The sequence below is a fragment of the Cherax quadricarinatus genome, chromosome 83 (genome assembly GCF_038502225.1).
Source record: "Cherax quadricarinatus isolate ZL_2023a chromosome 83, ASM3850222v1, whole genome shotgun sequence".
In the NCBI taxonomy this organism is placed as follows: Eukaryota; Metazoa; Arthropoda; class Malacostraca; order Decapoda; family Parastacidae; genus Cherax; species Cherax quadricarinatus.
The window spans coordinates 14,355,100-14,376,316 of record NC_091374.1 but is presented as its reverse complement, the minus strand read 5'-3'; the positions used below and the strand labels follow the sequence as shown (position 1 = coordinate 14,376,316).

The window sequence follows — 21,217 nt, the reverse complement described above, 5'->3', positions numbered from 1 at the left end:
ACACACTACTACACACTGTCACTACCCACTGGATACAATACTACAAACTGTCACTACCCACTGGGTACACTACTACACACTGTCACTACCCACTGGACACACTGTTACACACTGTCACTACCCACTGGACACACTACTACACACTGTCACTACCCACTGGACACACTACTACACACTGTCACTACCCATTGGACACACTATTACACACTCATTACCCACCAGACACTACTACACACTGTCACTACCTACTGGACACACTATTACATACTGTCACTACCCACTGGACACACTGTCACTACCCACTAGATACACTACTACACACTACCACTACCCGCGAGCACACCACTACACAGTCACTACCCACTGGACACACTACTACACACTGTCACTACCCACTGGACACACTACTAAACACTGTCACTACCCACTGGACACACTACTAAACACTGTCACTACCCACTGGACACACTATTACACACTGTCACTACCCACTGGACACACTGTCACTACCCACTAGACACACTACTACACACTACCACTACCCAGGAGCACACCACTACACAGTCACTACCCACTGGACACACTACTACACTCTCACTACCCACTGGACACACTACTACACACTGTCACTACCCACTAGACACACTACTACACACTGACACTACCCACTAGACACACTACTACACACTGCCCCTACCCACTGGACACACTACTACACACTGTCACTACCCACTAGACACACTACTACACAATGTCCCTACCCACTGGAGACACTACTACACACTGTCACTACCCACTAGACACACTACTACACACTGACACTACCCACTAGACACACTACTACACACTATCACTACCCATTAGACACTATTACATACTGTCACTATCCACCAGACACACTGTCACTACCCACTGGACACTATTGCACACTCATTACCCACTAGCCACTACTACACACTGTCACTACCCACTGGACACACTACTACACACTGTCACTACCCACTAGACACACTATTACACACTGTCACTATCCACTAGACACACTATTACACATTGTCACTACCCACTGGACACACTACTACACACTACCACTACCCGCGAGCACACTACTACACATTGTCACTACCCACTAGACACTACTACGCACTGTCACTACCCACCGGACACACTACTACACACTGTCAATACCCACTGGACATACTACTACACACTTCCACTACCCACGAGAACACTACTACACACTGTCACTACCCACTGGAAACACTACTACCCACTGGACAGCTACACCCTACACACTGGAATCCTACACCGTCACAACAGACTGGGGACACTTGCAGTATACTACACCAAATCAACAGAACCTTGGGCTAATCTTGCTGCACTAAGCTCAATACAAACTGAGATTATCCGCACCACTATTCACATACTTGTGATCAGTTCTGAGGATTCTCCTACCCTTCTACACTCTCCCCAGGCCCTCAGGTCTGTCAGAGTTCTTGGAGTGAATAGTGAGGTAGCAATAACACTTATATAGGTGAACAATGCAGTTTCCTCTTGAAAAATTCTACTTGTGTTCTGTTAACAGTGTAGATAAATGGTTCAGAGAACCGACAAGTTGATAAATTAGACACATGTACAACACTTGGGTATCTTTACTGAGGAAACGTTTCGCCACACAGTGGCTTCATCAGTCCAATACGAAGAAGAATGATGAAGATCAGAAGGAGTTTGAGGTAATCTGTCCCTAAGCCTGGAATCGATGTAATCAGTCCATCTTTTCAAAACTAATGGATTGATTACATCGACTCCAGGCTGAGGGACTGATTATCTGAAACTCCTAATCTTCACTACTCTTCTTTGTATAGGACTGATGAAGCCACTGTGTGGCGAAACGTTTCCCCAATAAAGATACTCAAGTGTTGCACATGTATGTAATACAACATATGTCAATAGTCTTGAATCTGTCCACAGCAGTGTCAACACATATTCGTAAGAATCAAACGCTTTTCACATGCTCTTGCGCTACCATCCACGGGACGGATATACGGGTACACAATAAACTAGTCGCTACAGTCAGGTTAATTACCTTTGAGTCAGGCCATAAACTGGTTGGGTGGGTAAGTGATTGCAGCATCGTCCTTGGTTAAGGATACTTTGATAAGCCAAGGAGCTTCCTGTGTTGACAAACTGGGCTGGTGGGACGACAAGCTGAGTTGGAACGATCGTTCCAGACCATGAAGCTGAACTTTTCGCCAGACTGAGGGACTGACCACCTAAAATACTATTTCTCCAAGGCTTGATTATATCACCTTCATTTTACCTGCTGCCTCTGTATTAGACTGAAGAAGTCTACTGTATAGACGAAACGTTTCAACAATAAAGATACCCAACTGTTTCCCATGTGTCTTAATCAGGTAGGTACACAATGAGAGGTACACGTATACCTGTAAGAACTGACTTTAACTTTCATTTCAGGGATTAAAAATATCCTGAACGTTAGAATACAGGTGAATTGGAACCCTGATGACTCAAGTGCAGTAGATAAGCTTCAAAACCTGCCGAACTCTTATAAACTCTCAGTCAAGCACTTGAAGTACTTCGAACTGTACTCCTTAGAGAGTAGGCGAGAAAGATATATCATAATCTAGACCTGGAGGTTACCTGGAGGTTATTCCGGGAATCAACGCCCCCGCGGCCCGGTCCATGACCAGGCCTCCCGATGGATCAGGGCCTGATCAACCAGGCTGTTACTGCTGGCCGCACGCAATCCAGCGTACGAACCACAGCCCGGCTGATCCGGCACTGACTTTAGGTATCTGTCCAGCTCTCTCTTGAAGGAAGCCAGGGGTTTATTGGTAATTCCCCTAATGCTTGATGGGAGGCTGTTGAACAGTCTTGGGCCCCGGATACTTATGGTGTTTTCCCTTAGTGTACCAATGGCGCCCCTACTTTTTATTGGGGGCATTTTACTTTCGTAGGGAGTGATTTCTGTGTGCAGATTTGGGACCATTCCTTCCAAGATTTTCCAAGTGTAGATTATGATATATCTCTCCTTCCTGCGTTCCAACGAGTACAAGTCAAGTGCTTCCAAGCGTTCCCAGTAGTTAAGGTGCTTGACAGAACTTATACGTGCAGTAAAGGATCTCTGTACACTCTCTAGATCTGCGATTTCACCTGCTTTGAATGGAGATGTTAATGTACAGCAGTATTCCAGCCTAGAGAGAACAAGTGATTTGAAAAGGATCATCATTGGCTTGGCATCTCTCGTTTTGAACATTCTCATTATCCATCCTATCATTTTCTTTGCACGTGCGATCGTGGCACTGTTGTGATTCTTGAAATTGAGATCCTCAAACATTACTACTCCCAGGTCCCTTACATTATTTTTCCGCTCTATTGTATGGCCAGAGTCTGTAGTATACTCTGTTCTAGTTATTATCTCCTCCAGTTTTCCATAACGGAGTAGTTGGAATTTGTCCTCATTGAACATCATATTGTTTACCGTTGCCCACTGGAAAACTTTGTTTATATCTTCTTGGAGGTTAACCGCGTCCTCAGGAGATGACAGCCTCATGCAGATCCTAGTATCATCCGCAAAGGATGATACGGTGCTGTGATGTATATCTCTGTCTATGTCTGATATGAGGATAAGGAATAAGATGGGGGCGAGTACTGTACCTTGTGGAACAGAGCTCTTCACTATGGCAGCCTCCGATTTAACTCTGTTGACCACTACTCTTTGTGTTCGATTTGTTAGGAAGTTGAAGATCCATCTCCCCACTTTCCCAGTTATTCCTTTAGCACGTATTTTATGGGCTATTACGCCATGATCGCATTTGTCAAATGCTTTTGCAAAGTCTGTGTATGTTACATCTCCATTCTGATTTTCTTCCAGTCCACCCAAGGCCATATCATAGTGATCCAGTAGTTGTGAGAGGCAGGAGCGACCTGCCCTGAACCCATGTTGCCTTGGATTGTGCAGAATCTGGGAATCCAGGTGATTTGCAGTCCTGCTTCTTAGCACTCTTTCAAATATTTTTATGATGTGGGACGTCAGAGCTATTGGTCTATAGTTCTTAGCTAATGCTTTTCTGCCACCTTTATGGAGTGGGGCTATATCCGTTGTTTTAAGTGACTGTGGAATTTCACCCATGTCCAAGCTCCTCCTCCATAGTGTACGTAGGGCACACGAGAGGGGTTTCTTGCAGTTCTTAATGAAAACAGAGTTCCACGAGTCTGGGCCCGGGGCTGAGTGCATGGGCATGTTGCCAATGGCTTTTTCGAAATCTATCGGAGTTAGGGTAATGTCGGAAATCTGGCATACATTTGTGGAGTTTTGAGGCTCATTCATGAAGAAATCATTTGGGTCGTCGATCCTCAGACCGATTAGTGGTTCACTAAACACAGAGTCGTACTGGGATTTCAATATTTCACTCATTTCCTTGTTGTCATCTGTGTAAGTCCCATCCTGTCTGAGTAAGGGCCCGATACTAGATGTGGTATTTGCCTTGTTTTTGGCATATGAAAAGAAATATTTTGAATTTCTTTCAATTTCGCTAATAGCTTTAAGCTCCTCCTGTCTCTCCTGGTTCCTGTAAGAGTCATTTAACTTAAGTTCAATAGTTTCTACTTCCCTGGGCAGCGCCTCCTTTCGTGTATCAGATATTCTAGCACTCCTGAGGAGCTCAGTGACTCTTCGTCGTCTTCTGTAGAGGGAGCGTCTTTTTCTCTCCAGTTTACTCCTGCTCTTCTTCTTTCTTAGGGGAATATGCCTAGAACATGCTTCGGCTACCAGGAAGTTGATCCTTTCAAGGCACTGGTTTGGATCCATGTCATTTAAGACATCTTCCCCAACATGTTTCGTTTAGGACATGGTTTACCTGGTCCCAGTTGATGTTCTTGTTGTTGAAGTTGTATTTTGTGAAGACACCTTCACAGGTACATGCATTCTGCTGATCAGGACCCCTATGCATGTACGTCTGGACTTCGATTAGGTTGTGATCGGAATTAGTTGTTTTTGATATTCTTATGTCTCTTATCAGGTCCTCATTATTTGTGAAGATAAGGTCAAGTGTGTTTTCTAGTCTTGTTGGCTCCACTATCTGCTGGCTTAAGGTGTGTTTCTCACAGAGACTTAGCAGCTCATATGTGTGTGACCTTTCATCTGCGCTGCCTCCGGGGATTGTTTCAGCTATAACATTATTTGCTACATTCTTCCATTTTGTATGCCTTAGGTTGAAATCACCAAGCAGTAAGATGTTTGGGGATGGAGCTGGAAGGTTTTCCAAACAGTAATAAATTTTCAGTAGCTGTTCCTTGAACTGTTGTGAGGTTGCATCTGGTGGCTTATATACAACCACAATGACTAGGTTTTGGTTCTCGATCTTTATTGATAGAACTTCAACTACCTCATTTGTGGTGTTCAGCAACTCCGTGCAAGAATTGGTCTCAAGGAACTTGGAAGGCACTGCAGGATACCTCGGTGAAAAGCAGGGGAGCGATGAGTACAGAGAAAGAGTACTCAATAAGTATAAAGATACCACGACTCTTTAACACCTTCCTTTCATGCATGAAGGATATTACCAACAGACCTTCCTAGCTCTTTTCAAGAGGGAACTCAACAATTTCCTCAAAGCAGTTCCTGATCAACATTCTTCTTCTTCAAGATATTCGTTGTTGAAGACACGAAAAGCACCTAGGAAGGTCATGGTAACATAAAAATCGAGTAACACTGCAGCAGGCCTACTGGCCTATACTAGGCAGGTGTGAGTAGGAGTAGCAGTATTAAAGATAATGAGTAAGACACATGTTAAACACCTGGGTATCTTTATTATGAAGATGTTTCGCCAGCCAGTGGCTTTAATAAACCATACCACGGGCGGGGTTGAACCCGCGGTCAGAGAGTCTCAAAACTCCAGACCGTCGCGTTAGCCACTGGACCAGCTAGCCACAATAAGATTCGTCCAACCACTGTGACCACAAATGCAAGTTTTTACAGACGAATCTCCAGCTAGCGTGGCCGTGACGAACTCTAGCTCAAGTCCCCTCAATGCTGGTCCAGTGGCTAACGCGACGGTCTGGTGTTTTGAGACTCTCTGACCGCGGGTTCAATCCCGCCCGTGGTATGGTTTGTTTGCAATCGTGTCATTACGATTTCGTGAGTCGTTGGTGGCTTTAATAATTCGATACAGAGGTTATTTAAGGGAGATGAAACAAGAGACAGTAGTTCCTTCTTAAATCCCACCTCTTGTCAGCTACATATTTGTTCAACCTGACATTACGACAACAAAGAAGTCAGCTTCAACATACCATACCTGACTTTTCAAGTCACTATACTCACTATCTCTCTCTCACTATTTCTCTCTCTCTCTCTCTCTATATATATATATATATATATATATATATATATATATATATATATATATATATACACACACACACACACACACAATCCAGTTGCAGACAGACGATCTTAACAATGCAAGTACTTTCACAAGTCTCAGTGAGTCATCAGAAGCTATGCAATGCTGCAAGAGTAGCAATAGAAGAAATGAGGGAAAGGTCTCTCAGAGTGAAGTGGCGTGGTGACACCAGCAGGATGGACGAGAGGCTCGAACCGTGATCCATAAGTTGACAGGCCCAGCACTATCAACTTGAAAGCATCATCCCCAACCCCTGTACTAACCTAATTGTACTCACAGTAAAGGTATACAATACCCAAATATTGATGAATAAGCTATACGCATCACCTGCGTATCTTCATTATGGAGACGTTACACCATGTAATGCCTTTATCAAATTAATACAGACATTATCTATGACTTAATAAAGATAATCAGGCGTTAAATACTACTACTACTACTACTACCACTACTACTACTACTACTACTACTAATAATAATAATAATAATAATAATAATAATAATAATAATAATAATAATAATAATAATAATAACAGCAATAATAACAATAATAATAATTTTTATTATTATTATTATTATCATTATTACTATTCTTTCAGAGCACTGTACAAAAACCACAAGTGGTTGAAAGTCCAAAGTACGTAGAACATTTCGATCAATACATGTCTTATTTATCAACTCTCTGTGATATTAAACTGCTACCAATTACAGTGTGCCTGTGTTCCCAAGGGAAGGTGGCGCCCGAGGTATGGTGTACTGCAAACTCCCGTTAACAGACCAGCTAACGGAACTGCCCAGGGAACCGCTACGCCGCTCAGAGAATGGCCACACCGCTGCTTCAGCCTCTTCCAAAGCCTCGTTTCTCGGCCTGCGTCTCGTATTTGCCGCTAGACAACGAGAGAGCTTCCATCCTAAGAGCCAGAGGAAGGATCTACTGATGGAAGAGGCAACACAGGTGGGAGAGAGAGGGAGTTTAGTAGATGGTTGTAGTGGAAGTTTGGCAGGTGGTGCATTCCTAGGTGTTTAAGAGGGAGGAGCGCGTATCATCTCCCTGCCTCCCACACCCACATGCACTCCCTTACCCTACATGTACTCAATTATTGTAATACGGATCTAATGAAACACACACTAGTGGCGACATGGTATATATGCAGAGGTATATATACAGACAAAAATTATTTTATCACAAGATATATACACAGACGTGCATATCTTCTAGGATTTATGTATGTGTGTGTGTGTGTTAAGCAAGCGAAAATTTGTGTATGCAATAGTTTCGCAAAAAGCATTCTGAACCTAACGAAAAAAATATATTTCATTGTGTTTATTATTAAATTATTGTAAATTTATCTAAAATATATTTAGGTGGATTAGGCTAAATTAAATTACGCTTGTTATAATAAGGTTAGGTAAGTTTTCTAAGATTCTTTTGGTGCAAAATTACTGATTTTTACATTAACATAAATGAAAAAAAATTATCTTTAACGTATAAGAGAAAATTTTAGAAAGGACTTAATTTTAAACGAGTTCTTGCTAACTGACCAGTTTTACCTATTCGACACGTCATGGCACGACACACACACACACACACACACACACACACACACACACACACAGCGGGGCCAGGAGCTAGGACTCGACCCCTGCAACCACAAATAGGTGAGTACACAAACACGCGCACACACACACACACACACACACACACACACACACAAAGGTGTGCATTTCTTAAGATATCTAACTCAAGTTTATTCAAGTCCACATTTAGAGGATGTTCACAGTGTTAAAGTATACATGTGTAATGTGACCTTAGTGAGTCACCTGCAGTATACATACACGGAGGGGTCTCAGTGTATGTATACTGAGAGGTTAAGTTAATTCCTTTGTCAAAGATTAAGGTTTTCTTGATGTGAGTTAGGTTTTAAGGCTATTAAAGTCTTAATTCTCACGTTCCACTACTCAAATTTGAAAGTTCTCAGAATGCGTGGAGATTGATGGCCTGGAGTGCGTGGAGACTGATGCCAGACAACTCCACAAAATGGTTGACACATCAATGGTTGACATGTCGACACATCAATAGCTGACACACTGACACATCTGTGGTTGACACGTCGACACATCTATGGTTGACACGTCGACACATCTATGGTTGACACGTCGACATATCAATGGCTGACAAGTCGACACATCTATGGTTGACAAGTTGACACATCAATGGCTGACACGCCGACACATCTGTGGTTGACACGTCGACACATCTATGGTTGACACATCAATGGTTGACATGTCAACACATCAATAGCTGACACATTAACACATAAACACCTGACACATCAATACATCAATATTCCCCTCGTGTGTATGCAGAGAGTTTTGCAGACGTATGACAAACTAAATTGGGAGGACATAACGTTTCGCTCATTCTAGACAGCGCTCAACATAGCGAAACATTACGTTGTCCCTGGAGAAGGATGTACAGTAATGTTTGGTTTCCTCACCTGCCAAGACCTGCAAAGGAGACTGACAAAATCTAACCAAGACAGAACTCTCGGTACTAGAATCAAATCTAAATATAGAAAGGATACAAAAACACTGGTTCGGTAGCAGAGTTGTGGATGGGTGGAACAAATTCTGGGGTAATTGACGTAGAAGTATGGTAGACGAATAAGTGATAATGGGTAGGTGTAAATAGGACCCATTTAACCTGGACCTATAGGCCTACTGCGGTGGTGGGTGTGAGTAAAGTCTACCGACCTGTAAGCCTACTGTAATACTCTCATGTTATTATGTTTTGGGTATATATATATATATATATATATATATATATATATATATATATATATATATATATATATATATATATATTATTGTGACCACGAACGAGTGGTATTGATCAATAACAACACTGCACTAGTCAAGGACTCGAACCCATGTTGCTTTGGCCTGCTTCATGGTGGGCGAAAACGCATGACGCCCTAATCCACTGAACCATACGATCCTTACAAGTAGGGCATCCAGCGGAACTGGATGTTGTACTCCCTACCCAAGGACACACGATGGTGTATAATACAGATAGAACCTACATTAATTACTCAGGACACCTAAAGTATACAAAAAAGGCAATTTAAGCGCACTTAAAAGGCTTTAACGGGTTTAAAAACAGTGGGAGCTCATCCACACTAATCTGAAGCACATAAACTGCCACTCACACCCGCTTAATGAAGCTACGCACACATTTAGTTAAGATTACGTACCTGTGAGGCACCTGTGTCCTGTTCTAGTGTTTACATAGACTGGCAGCCCTGCCTGGGACCAGACCTCCTAGCTGGCATTATGTTCAACCAGGATGTTGCTATTAGCAGCCTTCACGCCCACATATTCTATCTTCTAGTATATGCTTGAACCTTAGTTTCTGACGGTTATATTTCTAATAATCATTGAATTTTAGTGACTGACAGTTACATTTCTGATAATCACTGAACCTCAGTGACTGACAGTTACATTTCTGATAATCACTGAACCTCAGTGACTGACAGTTACATTTCTGATAATCACTGAACCTCAGTGACTGACAGTTACATTTCTGATAATCACTGAACCTCAGTGACTGACAGTTACATTTCTGATAATCATTGAACCTCAGTGACTGACAGATACATTTCTGATAATCATTGAACCTCAGTGACTGACAGTTACATTTCTGATAATCATTGAACCTCAGTGACTGACTGAGCTATATTTCTGGTAATCTTTATAATAATTATTATTACTTGTATATTATATTCATGAGAAGCGCTGTACCTGTAGGAGTCACACAGCACCTGAGGAATGGGAGGTACTCAGGAAGGAGGGAAGGGTAGCTCCACTTCTTAGTATCAAGAGCCATTCACTAGCATCAACCCACCTCCTTTGAAGGTAACTAACCCCCCCGTAGCGAGGTCCTAACCCCCCACTGTGCCCATATATCAAGATAAAAATACCATACTAGGGCAGCATACCCCCATACCCTCCTTAAACACACCTCTCTGACTAGGCCTATACCATCAGCCTAATGGTTCCAAACTCACATTTCCTTTTTATTTTTTAATCAATATACATCTGGAGGATTAGAGATGTGCATATATATATATATATATATATATATATATATATATATATATATATATATATATATATATATATATATATATATATATACACACACACACACACATGAACTGCGCATCACACACACACACACACACACACACACACACACACTGTGGCCACTTTGTTAGGTACACTCTCTGCTCGGTAACGCAAATATCTATTCAGCCAATCACGTGGCAGCACCTTAAAGAGGTTCAGTTGTTGTTCAGATTTAACATCAGAATGAAGAAGAAATGTGATGTAAGTAATTTTAACCGAGGAATGATTGTTGGTGCCAGACGGGAAGGTTTGAGCATCTCAAGAACTGTTAATCTCCTGGGATCTTCGCGCGTAACAGTCTCTAGAGTTTACAGAGAATAGTATGAAAAACACTGAACATCAAGGGAGCTGTAGTTCTGTGGGCGAAAACGCCTTGATACTGAGAGAGGTCAGAGGAGAACGGCCAGACTAGTTCAAGCTGACAGGAAGGTGACTGTAACCCAAATAACCTCGCGTTACAACAGTGGCATGTGGAGGAACATCTCTGAATGCACAATACGTCAAACCTTGAAGTGGATGGGATATAGCAGCTAAGAACAGGAAACTGAGGGCACAGACTGAAGATTGGGAAAACGTCGCCTGGTCTGACGAATCGCGATTTCTGCTGCGACATGCAGATGGTAGGATCAGAATTTGGCATAAATCTTTGGGGAGTAGTGGAACTGGAGATTCGCAACATGAATGTGCAGCCGACAAATCTACAGCAACTGCGTGATGTTATCATGTCAACATAGATCAGGATCTCAAAATAATGGTTCCAGCACCTTGTTGAATTTATGACGTGAAGAACTCCGACTGTTCTGGAGGCAAAAGGGGGCATTACACAGTACTAGAATTGTGTATTATATATATATATATATATATATATATATATATATATATATATATATATATATATATATATATATATATATACAGGGCCAGGAGCTATGAATCGACCCCTGCAACTACAACTGGGTGAGAACACACAATAGGTGGTTTTATTTACACCACTCTACAGACATTATGGGCCTCGCATATACAGAACATTATAGAGATCTCAGGTAGGATAACCCTGGGAAATGGTTGTTGTTGGGAGGTGGGGAATTGCTGTTGTTGGGCGGTGGAGAATTGCTGTTGTTGGGAGGTGGGGAATGGTTGTTGTTGGGAGGTGGGGAATGGTTGTTGTTGGGAGGTGAGGAATGGTTGCTGTTGGGAGGTGGGGAATGGTTGATGTTGGAGGTGGGGAATGGTTATCGTAATCAGGAACAAAAAAGAGGGAGAGGAACGGCCAGGTATTACTGTGTGATAGTGTTACCAAGGAACACAGCCTCCCCAACCCTCTCTCTCTCTCTCTCTCTCTCCAGGTAATACACCTGCCATCCATACCTCTGTCCCACCTCACACTATAAGCCATACATCTGCCACCTGTCTGACTCTCCCTCCCGCTACCCTCTCTCTCTCTCTCTCTCTCCCTCCATATTCATCACACTCTTAGCTTCTACAAGTTATAACAATTCATAACATTGATGCAGTTTCATCTATACGTTATATGTGTGATGCAATGATGTCACCACAAGTATTATAACGTCACTATCTAATGCTACAACATTAACCACAAGTGTGATAATGTTACCATCAACCACTACAACATTAACCACAAGTGTTATAATATCACCATCTAACACTGCAACATTAACCACAAATGTGACAGTCACAGCTGCTTCAAGGGGCACGTCAGTTCCCATGTCTTCCAATAATATGTTATTTTTCTCCTATAATCTGCTTTATCCATAATTACTATCGCATTTGTTTTGTCTACTTTCGTAAGGTGAAGTCTTGAATCTGTCCATAATTCATGGTATAACTTAACAAATGTTTGAGGACAATTGTGTTGTACAGGTCTGAGCAAAGCTCAGACCTGTACAAGAGAGAGAGAGAGAGAGAGAGAGAGAGAGAGAGAGAGAGAGAGAGAGAGAGAGAGAGAGAGAGAGAGAGAGAGAGAGATACACACCTCAATGGTAGTATGCACCACTCTCCTGGATTACCTCCTTGTTTCCATTACCTGAAATACAAAATACAACTGTATTAGCAACATTACCATATGTGATATTAATATACATCTGTCTCGCACATCCACCACTACACACCTGTCATACACATCCACCACTACACACCTGTCATAAAAATCACCACTACACAGTTGTCATACACATCCACACTAAACACCTGTCATACACATCCACCACTACACAACTGTCATACACATCCACCACTAAACACCTGTCATACACATTCACCACTACACACCTATCATACACATGCATCACTACACAACTGTCATACACATCCACCACCACACCTGACATACACATCCACCACTACACACCCACTACTAAACACCTGTCATACACATCCACTACTACACACCCACTACTAAACACCTGTCATATACATCCACCACTACTAAACACCTGTCATACACATCCACCACTAAACACCTACTCAACCCACAGTAAATACTGCAGCTAGTGAACCCACATACTGGGGTTAGTGCGGGGGTGTGAAGGTGTTGTGTCGGGGTGATGGATGGGTAGGGGTTGCATGGGGGTGTGGGGAGATGTGGTGAAGAAGGGAGGAGGAGGGAGTTGCTGGTGAAGGGTAGGGGGCAGGGAGGGTCTGCTTCAGGGGAGAAGGGGGTCTCACGCATGAGTAACACCCCTTCAATTCTTCCCTTACTGCTTGCCACCCCCGCTCCACCTCCTCTCTGGCTGCCTGATGCTGTTGTTGTTGCTGCTGCTGCTGGCACTACGGCTCCTGCTGATGCTACTGCTGCTGCTGGTACTACTAATGCTGCTGCTATTGCTGCTGGTGGCGCTACTGCTGCCGCTACTGCTGCTGCTGGCACTACTGATATTGTTGCTACTGGTACTTTTGGTGTTGCTAATGGCACTATTGCCGCTGTTACTGTCACTATTGCTGCTGCTGGCACTATTGTTGCTGTTGCTACTGGTACTTTTGGTGTTGCTACTGGCACTATTGGTGTTGCTACTAGCACTACTGCTGCTGTTGCTACTGCTGGCACTATTGCTGCTTCTGTTTCAGCTGGCCCTGTTAATATTGGTGCAGCCGTCCTCCCTCACCTCCGGCACCAGCGTGGCACCTTTAATATTATGTCATGCAGAGCCCAGTGCCAGGTTCACTTCCTGCTATCATCCCTATAACAGTGTCCCATGTGGTACCTACCATACTCTCGATAACACTGTCATGTAGTACCTATCATACTCTCTATAACACTGTCATGTAGTACCTATCATACTCTCTATAACACTGTCATGTAGTACCTATCATACTCTCTATAACACTGTCATGTAGTACCTATCATGCTCTCTATAACACTGCCATGTAGTACCTATCATACTCTCTATAACATTGTCATGTAGTACCTATCATACTCTCTATAACACTGTCATGTAGTACCTATCATACTCTCTATAACACTATCATGTAGTACCTATCATACTCTTTATAACACTGTCATGTAGTACCTATCATACTCTCTATAACACTCATATAGTACCTATCATACTCTCTACAACATTGTCATGTAGTACCTATCATACTCTCTATAACACTCATATAGTACCTATCATACTCTCTACAACATTGTCATGTAGTACCTATCATACTCTCTATAACACTATCATGTAGTACCTATCATACTCTTTATAACACTGTCATGTAGTACCTATCATACTCTCTATAACACTCATATAGTACCTATCATACTCTCTATAACATTGTCATGTAGTACCTATCATACTCTCTATAACATTGTCATGTAGTACCTATCATACTCTCTATAACACTGTCATGTAGTACCTATCATACTCTCTATAACACTGTCATGTAGTACCTATCATACTCTCTATAACATTGTCATGTAGTACCTATCATGCTCTCTATAACACTGCCATGTAGTACCTATCATACTCTCTATAACATTGTCATGTAGTACCTATCATACTCTCTATAACACTGTCATGTAGTACCTATCATACTCTCTATAACACTGTCATGTAGTACCTATCATACTCTCTATAACACTGTCATGTAGTACCTATCATACTCTCTATAACACTGTCATGTAGTACCTATCATACTCTCTATAACACTGTCATGTAGTACCTATCATACTCTCTATAACACTGTCATGTAGTACCTATCATACTCTCTATAACACTGTCATGTAGTACCTATCATACTCTCTATAACACTGTCATGTAGTACCTATCATACTCTCTATAACACTGTCATGTAGTACCTATCATACTCTCTATAACACTGTCATGTAGTACCTATCATACTCTCTATAACACTGTCATGTAGTACCTATCATACTCTCTATAACACTGTCATGTAGTACCTATCATACTCTCTATAACACTGTCATGTAGTACCTATCATACTCTCTATAACACTGTCATGTAGTACCTATCATACTCTCTATAACACTGTCATGTAGTACCTATCATACTCTCTATAACACTGTCATGTAGTACCATCATACTCTCTATAACACTGTCATGTAGTACCTATCATACTCTCTATAACACTGTCATGTAGTACCTATCATACTCTCTATAACACTGTCATGTAGTACCTATCATACTCTCTGTAAATCTGTCATGTGATCCTTATCATACACTCACTATCATAAGCTCCAATGTAGGCTCAGGTGCTCGAATATAAGCTTATGTGCTCTAACGTAAGATTAAGTGCTCTAACGTAAGATTAAGTGCTCTAATGTAAGCTTTGGTGCTCTAATGTAAGCTTAGGTGCTCTAATATAAGCTTATGTGGTCTAATTTAAGCTTAGGTGCTCTAATATAAGCTTAAGTGCTATCATGTAAGCTAAAGTGCTCTCATGTAAGCTTAAGTGCTCTAGTGTAAGCGCTCTCATGCAAGCTTAAGTGCTCTCGTGTCAGCTTTAGTGCTCTCGTGTAAGCTTAAGTGCTCTCATGTAAGCTTAAGTCCTCTCGTGCAAGCGCTCTCATGTAAGCTTAAGTGCTCTTGTGTAAGTTTAAGTGCTCTCATGTAAGCTTAAGTGCTCTCGTGTAAGCTTAAGTGCTCTCGTGTAAACTTAAGCGCCCTCGTGTAAGCTTAAGTGCCCTCGTGTAAGCTTAAGTGCCCTCGTGTAAGCTTAAGTGCTCTCGTGTAAACTTAAGTGCCCTCGTGTAAGCCTAAGTGCTCTTGAGTAAGCTTAAGTGCTCTCGTGTAAACTTAAGTGCTCTCGTGTAAGCTTAAGTGCACTCGTGTAAGCTTAAGTGCTCTCGTGTAAGCTTAAGTGCTCTCGTGTAAACTTAAGTGCTCTCGTGTAAGCTTAAGTGCCCTCGTGTAAACTTAAGTGCTCTCGTGTAAGCTTAAGTGCCCTCGTGTAAGCTTAAGTGTTCTCGTGTAAACTTAAGTCCCTCGTGTAAACTTAAGTGTCCTCGTGTAAGCTTAAGTGCTCTCGTGTAAGCTTAAGTGCTCTCGTGTAAGCTTTAGTGCTCTCGTGTAAGCTTAAGTGCTCTCGTGTAAGCTTAAGTGTCCTGGTGTAAGCTTAAGTGCTCTCGTGTAAGCTTAAGTGTCCTGGTGTAAGCTTAAGTGCTCTCGTGTAAGCTTAAGTGCTCTCGTGTAAACTTAAGTGTCCTCGTGTAAGCTTAAGTGCTCTCGTGTAAGCTTAAGTGCTCTCGTGTAAGCTTAAGTGCTCTCATGTAACCTTAAGTGCTCTCGTGTAAACTTAAGTGTCCTCGTGTAAGCTTAAGTGCTCTCGTGTAAGCTTAAGTGCTCTCGTGTAAGCTTAAGTGCTCTCGTGTAAGCTTAAGTGCTCTCGTGTAAACTTAAGTGTCCTCGTGTAAGCTTAAGTGCTCTCGTGTAAGCTTAAGTGATCTCGTGTAAACTTAAGTGTCCTCGTCTAAGCTTAAGTGCTCTCGTGTAAGCTTAAGTGCTCTCGTGTAAACTTAAGTGTCCTCGTGTTAGCTTAAGTGCTCTCGTGTAAGCTTAAGTGCTCTCGTGTAAACTTAAGTGTCCTCGTGTAAGCTTAAGTGCTCTCGTGTAAACTTAAGTGTCCTCGTGTAAGCTTAAGTGCTCTCGTGTAAGCTTAAATGCTTTCGTGTAAGCTTAAGTGCTCTCGTGTAAGCTTAAGTGCTCTCGTGTAAACTTAAGTGCTCTCGTGTAAGCTTAAGTGCTCTCGTGTAAGCTTAAGTGCTCTCGTGTAAGCTTAAGTGCTCTCGTGTAAGCTTAAGTGCTCTCGTGTAAACTTAAGTGCTTTCGTGTAAGCTTAAGTGCTCTCGTGTAAACTTAAGTGCTTTCGTGTAAGCTTAAGTGCTCTCGTGTAAGCTTAAGTGCTCTCGTGTAAGCTTAAGTGCCTTGCTACCAAGTACCAAGTAATTAATCTTTGGTTTTATGAATGGTTGTGTTTGTGCGTTTATGTGTTTCCTTGTTTATGTTTGTTTGTATGTTTGTATGTTTGCCTGTATTCACCTATTTGTGGCTCTAGTTGTCGAGTTCTTGCCCCCACCTGTGTATTTGTGTATGTGTATTTTTCTGTGTGTGGTTTGTATGCCTTTGTGTTGTGTGTGTGTACTCACCTAGTTGTAGTTGCAGGGGTCGAGTCACAGCTCCTGGCCCCGCTTCTTCGCTGGCTGCTACTAGGTCACTCCATTAGCTTTATCATACCTCTTCTTAAAGCTATGTATGGATCCTGCCTCCACTACGTCACTTCCCAGACTATTCCACTTGCCGACAACTCTGTGACTAAAGAAATACTTCCTAACATCCCTGTGATTAATCTGAGTCCATGTATCTTGCAAGAGATTGTGCATCTGTATGTGTGCTCTTTCTGCATGACCTGTGTGTTTGTTTGTGTGTGTGTGTTTATCTGAGTATTTATGTATGTGTGTATTCTTATCCGGAGATTTATACACTGGCGATGATCTGTTATACAAACACCACTGAAAAAGTTCATCCAGAACTGAAAGCATATATAAAGGCCTCTGCAGTACGTCCTATTCAATTCAGGATGACCATTATTAATGGCCTTTTATTTAAAAATACTCTATACAGGATAGCTTTGTATGGTAGGTCAGTATGCAGTGCATGTCGACGCTGCTGAGTAGCCTGCAACGTGTTATGTATAATACTCAGAAATTTAGTTACTATTAAGCATCAGTGCTTTTGCTGCGTCTGTATTCGACTGAAGAAGCCTACTGTGTAGGCGAAACGTTTCGGAATAGAGATACCTAACTGTTGCACATGTCTCTTGGCATCCACAGGTGGCCTATACACATCACAGAAAAAAAATTATTACATGTGTCTGGTGTAAGTGTTGGTACAGTAACTTACATGTGTCTGGTGTAAGTGTTGGTACAGTAACTTACATGTGTCTGGTGTAAGTGTTGGTACAGTAACTTACATGTGTCTGGTGTAAGTGTTGGTACAGTAACTTACATGTGTCTGGTGTAAGTGTTGGTACAGTAACTTACATGTGTCTGGTGTAAGTGTTGGTGCAGTAACTTACATATGTCTCGTACACACATAACCTTGCCCTGTGTCCAAGACAGGTTATGTATCTGGGAAAACAGGAGGTGAAGGACACAATCCAGCAGTGACGTCACTGGTGACGTCGCTATTGGGAATGGTGACGTCACTGCTAGGACTGATGAATGACTGGATGAATAAATCTCTGTTAATTCATTTCCGGTATTGGGTTGAACCCAGCCTGAGTGACGACTACCAACACTCACTACTCTCCTACACCAGCTGCCATGAGTGAATGTATGAATGACTGATCGAATGTATGAATTAATGAGTGAAAGTATGAATGAATGAGTGAGTGAAGAGTGAGTCATGAATATCCTGGGTTTAATATGAAGCTAGTAGCGCCTGAGGTGTCGAACCTGACGTGTCAGCCAAGATTATTACAGAGACGCATAACACACACACACACACACACACACAAAGAAATGGGCAAACAATGTAGAAGAAAACATATATTGAAGGAGGTAGAGAAAGGAGGAAGAGGGGGAGGTGGGGGGGAAGAGAATATGGGAGATAGGGTGAAGGGAGATAGGGACGTAAGATGAGGTGGAGAGGGTAGAGGGGATGGGAGGGAGGGGAAGGAAGAGAGGGAGGGGAAGGAAGGGAGGGAGGGGAAGCATGGAAGGAAGGGGAGAGAGGGGGAATGGAAGAAAGAAAAACCCCTGCGAGACAGGCAAGCGGCGGCGGCGGCGGCGGCGGCGGCGGCGGCGGCGGCGGCGGCGGCGGCGGCAGCAGCAGCAGCATCACCTGAGTGTAAATGCTTGAATGGTGAGCGTAAACACGAGGATCAACATGTCAACATCCTGCGACACACACACTGTAACATTACAGTCTGTCCATACACACACTTATTACAAAACACTTCATTACTTCTAGCAAGACTGTAGTGTCTCACACTGAACTCAGGTTCGTGGTTCCATCCAGGTACGGCTGCAAACATTAGGACGTGTTTCCATAACACACCTGCTGTCCTTGTTCACTTAGCAGCAAAATGGGTACCTGGGAGTTAGTCGACTGGCGTGGGTCGCATCCTGGGGACAAAACTGACCTAATTTGCCCGAAATGCTCAGCATAACAAGCGGCTTTCTATATAGTAGTATGTCATTGATGTCAGCTATGGTCTGTATACCTTGTACATGTACTTGTAGAAATATATTATTATTATTATTATTATTATTATTATTATTATTACTATTATTATTATTATATCTTCCACCTAGACTAGTGTCTAAAATTCTGTCACAAAAGTTTTCCCCCCAGGATGCGACCCACAAGTTTCCTAACACCCAGGTACCTACTTTCACTGCTAGATAAACAGGGGTAGCAGAGACATAATGAAACTTAGTCATACGTCATTTCGAGTGCCCAGAATCGAACCCTGGACTTTCCGGTTGTCAGCCGAATGGTCACATGAACTACGCACAACCTGGCATTGTGAGACGAACAAAAACTTGTGAATGGGGGTGATAACGGGGAAAAAGAGAAAAAAATAAAGTGGTGAAAGTGAATCCTACACTGATGCAATACAGTGAAAGGAAGTCTTAGCTGAGGTAGGTAACAGCTCTTAGCTTGTAAATGAAGGTAAGAATTCTTAGCTGAGGTAGGTAGCAGCATTTAGGTTGTATATAATGGTAGGCGTTCTTAGCTAAGGTAGATAACAGCCCTTAGCTTGTAAATGGGGGTAAAAATTATCAACCTAATCCTAACACATACACAAGGGGCCAGGAGCTATGAATTGACCCCTGCAACCACATACAGGTGAGTACATACACTAAGGTCATCGTCCCCCGGCAGGAGCAGTACTCAGTATTTCGTTGATAACAACCCAGCGAGTACCACTGACAACTACACACATACCCATAGATAAGTAATACTCTCACGATGACTCTCATCCACTATTGTAACGTAACGCCATCAACCACTACTGCAACGTAACGCCATCAACCACTACTGCAACGTAACGCCGTCAACCACTACTGTAACGTAACACCATCAACCACTATTGTAACGCCATCAATTACTACTGAAACGTAACGTCATCAACCACTACTGTAACGCCTTCAATTACTACTGTACCGTAACGTCATCAACCACTATTGTAACGCTATAAATTACTACTGTAACGCAACGTCATCAACCACTATTGTAACGTAATGTCATCAATTACTACTGTAACGTAACGTCATCAACCACTACTGTAACGCTATCAATTACTACTGTAACGTGACGTTATCAACCACGAGAGTAACACCATCAACCAAGATACCGTTGTTAGTGTCTGACAGTCTCACTATAACAAAGGTATACAACACCAAGTTGACAAGTACACGTACATGTACAATAGTTAGGTATCTTTACACCGAAACTCATCGCCTACACAGAAGGCTACCTCAGTCGTCTTCAAGATTTTCTGTGCGTCACCTTTGCAGTATGTAAGTCGCTATTGTGTTTTTAAAGCTGCAGCTGCGGGTCATCACAAGATTAAGACCAGGCAGGTAGGAAGACACGCGTCAGGAAACACTTGTCCTGTTTCCTGACAAACCTAACCTAACCTAACCAAACTTAACCTAATCTAGCCTTACTTAACTTATCCTAACCTAACCTTACTTAACCTTACCTAACCTAGCTTAACCTTACCTAACCTATCCTAACCTAACCTAACCTTATTTAGCCTTACCTAACCTATCCCAACCTTATCTAACCTAACCTAACCTTACCTAACCTATCCTAACCTAACCTAATCTAACCTTACCTAACCTATCCTAACCTTACCTAACCTGACCTAACCTAACCTAACTAAACATAACCTAACCTTACCTAACCTAACCTTACCTAACCTAACCTAACCTTACGTAACCTATCCTAACCTAACCTATCCTAACCTTATCTAATCTAACCTTACCTAACGTAACGTAACGTAACGTAACGTAACGTAACGTAACCTATACTAACCTTACCTAGCCTAACCTTACCAAACCTATCTTAACCTAACCTAACCTAATCTTACCTAACCTAACCTAACGTAACCTAACCTTACCTAACCTAATG

General features: G+C 42.3%; 1 protein-coding gene across 9 annotated transcripts in view; it reads right to left on the bottom strand.

Annotated features, from left to right (window-relative positions):
- The window catches only part of Hr3 (Hormone receptor 3), a 605,631-nt gene that overhangs the window by 235,551 nt on the left and 348,863 nt on the right, over positions 1 to 21,217 (bottom strand). The gene's annotated exons all lie outside the window — the stretch shown is intronic.